Source organism: Aquarana catesbeiana, linkage group LG01, assembly GCF_042186555.1.
Source record: "Aquarana catesbeiana isolate 2022-GZ linkage group LG01, ASM4218655v1, whole genome shotgun sequence".
NCBI classification, from domain to species: domain Eukaryota; kingdom Metazoa; phylum Chordata; class Amphibia; order Anura; family Ranidae; genus Aquarana; species Aquarana catesbeiana.
In genome coordinates, this window is record NC_133324.1 from 669427569 (window position 1) to 669432568 (window position 5000).

The window sequence follows — 5000 nt, forward strand, 5'->3', positions numbered from 1 at the left end:
TTTCCTATGAGTACAGTGTTGCATGACCGCGTAATTGTCATTTAAAGTGTGAGAATGCTGAAAGCTGAAAAATGGCCTGGGCAGGAAGGGGCGAAAGTGCCCAGTGTTAAAGTGATTAAGTTAGCAGTCGTGTGTCAAAATATAGTTCACATTACAGTGAAATTTTAAATGTATTCAATAAAGGCTTGTTCAGTGCAACATGCTTTTGATCTGCTTTAGATTTCTCTTGCGCTAATTTTGCATTTCCATTATTTTATTAGTATGGGGAAAAACTGTTCTGCTACAAACACAGGCCTTGAGCACAAGTCCCAAGGCAGGCCAGTCCAAATTTGTGTTGCATTCCATCTTTCATTTCTCAGCAATCATCACTAGTCAGAACATTTAAAGCATGTTGCATGTCTCTGTGGTAAAAGGTGAAATTCTCCATGGCTGGTCACAAAATGGTTCAGACACTCATATAGTTTGCATCATCTCTGGAGGATTTGTCTCCATGCCTCCAATCAAGCTGTGGGAGATTAATTACTCTAAGGAACCAATAATACGTGGAACATTCAGAAAACAATATAATTGCAGAGATTAGCAGATTTTACCCATAGGTGAGGAAGTTGCATTATGATCCATCATTTACCAGACAGGTTACGAGATCATTGAAAACCCCCCGTGAGAAGCAAAGCTCACAAGAGTAGGAAGAATTGAATCACAATAGTTAACATTGTTGCTATTTCTCTCTCTGGTGGTGACTGTATACATAAAAGAATGCCAGGGGTTTCTCAAATACTTTGCCTTTCCCGAACAGTCAACCACTGATATGACTGTTCTGCTTTGCTAACTATTTGTTAATTATTCCACCTAGTATTTGCTGTCAGATGTTGTTATGGCTTCACTTGTGTGTACTAGCCTTTATAAACTTTACTTCTGAATATGTCTCTCTTGCAAAAATCTTTTTTAGCTTATCATAACAAACCGGATTAATTGAGCAAAAATAAATCCATCATTGATCTGATCATAAAATGCAGTATAATCCTTCTCGGTTTAAAACTCCAGGGTGACTGATTCTTGCTACGTGCAAAATCCAACATTTATTTTTGGCGTATTATGAAATATAAAAGAAATTTTATAACTGTCACAGAGTTCATGAACATGACCTGTTTATTTCATACCCCATATTAAAGTTTGCATAAACTTCTGTTTATGGGAAATACAACAAATTTAAAGAGACTCTAATTCAGGGCAATATGGCAGTGTCTGTTGATTCTCCACCCCGTCTGGCAAGGTATGCTCACCCTCCATCATGTCTCCCCAATGAAGGAATGCACCATTCACTGCTGAAGGAATCCACCATGCACCATCCACCGCTGAAGGAATCCAACATGGTTAAGTTCCGCTGTTGGATGGTGTTAAAGCTTAACTTGGTGGTTGATGTTTCTGTCCTGCCTATGTGACAACTTTCTCCACTGCCACATGGAAGAGGTCACATACCCCCACATACACAGGGGGGTTGTGATGGAGCACTGCTATTTTGTCCTGAATGGTAAAAGAGCAAAGTAACATTTTGCTTTAAGAACTTCAACACAATTGATGTATGGGTCAAGGGGTTGTTGAAGCTGAGATTGGGAGATATATCTACCTTTGTGCTATGATGTGAAGTTCTGCTTTTGTTCCTTGAATTCTGTTCCTGCCTAGAATGATCTGTGGATCAGAAGACAGTGCATACACTTTCGTTAGGATATCACCTATCTGAGATACACAAGAAGACAGAGTTAAGCACCATACTCACGGGGCGAATTTCAGGCAGTATTGGCTGGTTCAATAGAAACCAGCCGACATTCGCCCGTGTGTGCGGCATCTGGTCTGACAGAAGCCTGCTGAACGTCTGGCTTCTGTAGAAGGGGCATGACTGAAGGTGGTGTTCCCGCTTCCCCCTGTCAGAACACAATAGCTTAGTAGGAGATCGCAGTACTAACATTAGATTGTTAGTACATGATCTCCTCCCAAGATCTTCAGGTTATTTTTCGTTCAGCCCGCTGGGTTGAATGAAGGAAAACTGACAGTGTGTACTTGGCTTTAGGCTGGCTATACATTATACAATTATCTTGTATAATTTCCCTTTAGATTTACCAAAACCATATAAAAAAAGGCAAAATCTATTTCAATTTTTATGCAGTCAGGCAGGCCCTTGTAGTACATAGTTGAAGGTAAATCTAAATTTAATAAGAAAAGCATTAGAAGGACAGAGATGAATTCATATGGCATATTTACATTGTTTAGTGGCAGGAATGGGGCTTAAGCCCACCACACATATTACAATCTTGTTTTAAATTGTCTATATATTGGATATTATTATATTATGGTGCACACTTTTTGCATTTTGGAGTGCATGCATGTGTTTTCCATGCATTTTTAAATAGTTTTTAATGCATTTCTGATTGCATTTTCCAGGGATTCATCTCTTGCAATACAATACATTAAAACGCTGTGGGGATGCAGAAATCCGACACACCTGAATATGTTGGATGAAAAATTTCTGCTAGTGGATATGATTGGCAAAAGTGTGAAGATATAAGGGATAGGCAGTGAGACAGATACATAAAAAAAAATCAGTTTTTCAGGGTGTGCCTGTTTAATATCTTAAATTGGTGACATACTGTAGCTATTTTAAATAGTTACTAAGACCCGATCAGTCCTTATTTTTTTGGCCAAATTTGATATTTTATTATTAAGTCTATTCACTAAAACAAGTATTAATTGCATTGGCTCTTCTACTTTACAGACAAATTCAAATTTCTTCATGAAAATACTGATGTCTATCTAGCTGCTAAATGAAGTGGCTACTTTGCATACTTTCATTTGTGGTTTCCAGTTGTTTGCAAAAGACGTTTATTTTTCCAGGGAGTGACAAAGACTTGAGAGGATCAACAGCCACATCATTTGTGAAAGAAGTTTTCTGCAAACAGGATTTGTGGCTGATACTGTCAGGGCACCACAGTACGCCTACGTGAGAATATCATTAGGTACTAGAACCAGAGGACGAGTCAGTAAGATATCACTCAGATCCACATGTTTATAGCATTATTATTGTTCTTGTGGTTTCAGTGATAAACCTTTCAGTAGGATGACCACATACACATACCTACTGTTCAGCGCACTGGGTATATGCCACCTTTTATTCAGAATAAATTGGTGGGTCCAGTCTTTGACAATGAACCCTTCAAATAAATCAGAACTAGCCTAAAACATTTGTAAGGCAACACCAGTACGTAGATTACAGCCCAGTTTTAGCTAAAATATTTTAGTTTTCTATAGTGGAGAAAAAAGTCTGGGTCGACACTTGTGTGACCTCCCCATTTCCTGCAGTGGTTGAACCAGGAAAAGAAAGGAGATGTTGCAGGTGTCACTAGAAAAGGAGAACTCCGACTTCATTTAAAACAGATGCTATAACCTCTGCCCGGTCTATTAAAAAAAATATGCATTTGTTACTGTCACTGTTCTCATCAGTGAGAAATTCCACCCCTTCTTGTCTTTGTGGTTTGCGGGACAGGAAGTGAAAGTAAACCAAGTATTCGCATATGATAAAATAATGGCGAGGGACAGGCAGGAATCTCCTGATCTGTCAACTAAAGGAGGCAAAATAAGTGGGTGAGCCACACGGAGTCTGAGAATCCCAGGTCATCCCATTATCTTGCTACTCACATTTACAGGAACTATGCAGGGCCAGGGGAGAGTGGGGATTGCGGTCACCAGGCTTATGAATAAGGCTTAGCTCAGGCATGTTCAGACCCTATCTGGTATCCACCTGAACTATCCCGCTAGGAAGCTGTCATTGCGTGTCGACAATCATAAGCAACCTCCCCTCAACTGCACATATACAAAGGTGGTGTATGCGGGATAGCTCAGGAGGGTTCACACTAGGATCTGAACATGCCTGAGCCCATCCCTGCTCATGAAATGAAAATAAAGGGGAATGTTCCCTTATGTTCCCTGTGCTGCCTATGCTGTCCATCTGGATCACAAGACTGGCCAATCATACAGTAATTTTTTTACAGGTAAATCACTTTGTACTTATGTCTTTCAGTTGTGTATTTAGCTGTTTCCCAGGAGTTCAGCCTAAAGTATTAGAATCTTTCTATTTTTTTTTTTGTAACACTAAACGTTTGGTTAAAAAAAAAAATATATATATATATATATATATATATATATATATATATATATATATATATTGAAGTATGTATGCTTAGCTTAAAAAGTACTTTTCTTTTCTTTCAGCCTCCTCTAAATTTCCAAATTCCTTCCTTTTGGTTCTGTAATCCAGTGTCCAGTTAGAAGGTGGCTAGGTTTAATCTCTCTTGTCCCACTTTATGTAGAAACATAATCTCCATTGCTTGCACCCGAATGTATATAGAGCAGTGAACATGACTTAAAGGGGTTGTAAAACCGTGTTTTAAAAAAACAAAAAAAACCAAACATGCACATTTTGCACAGAGCAGACCTGATCCTTTTCTTCTGGGGTGCCCTGCTGGTGCTCCAGGCCCCTCCTCTTCGTTGGGTGCCAGAAAGCCAGAAACCAAGCACCCACGGAAAGCCGCTTTCCCTGGGAGCACCTGTGCAGGTGCATCTTTCCAATGAGGAGAGAGACAGTGGCTGAAGCCGCTGTGCTTGTGCAAATTGCTGTATCAGATCGGGCTCAGGTAAGAAAAAGGGGGGTCTGAGGGGGGGGGGGCGGAGTTGCAGCACAGAAGGTTTTTCACCTTAAAGTGATTGTGAAGGGTTTTTTTTGTAGAATAACAAACATGTCATACTTACCTGCTCTGTGCAAGGGTTTTGTGCACCTCTTTTTTCTGGGGTGTCCTGGCGGTGCTCCTGGCTCCTCCCCTTTGGGTACCCCCACGGAGATACACTTTCCATGGGGGCCCCTGTTTGTGCGCGCTCCCGAGTCCTGCTGCTGCATCCATTGACACAGACAACAGGACTCAGAACCGCCCCCGGCTCCCATGTCACTGGAT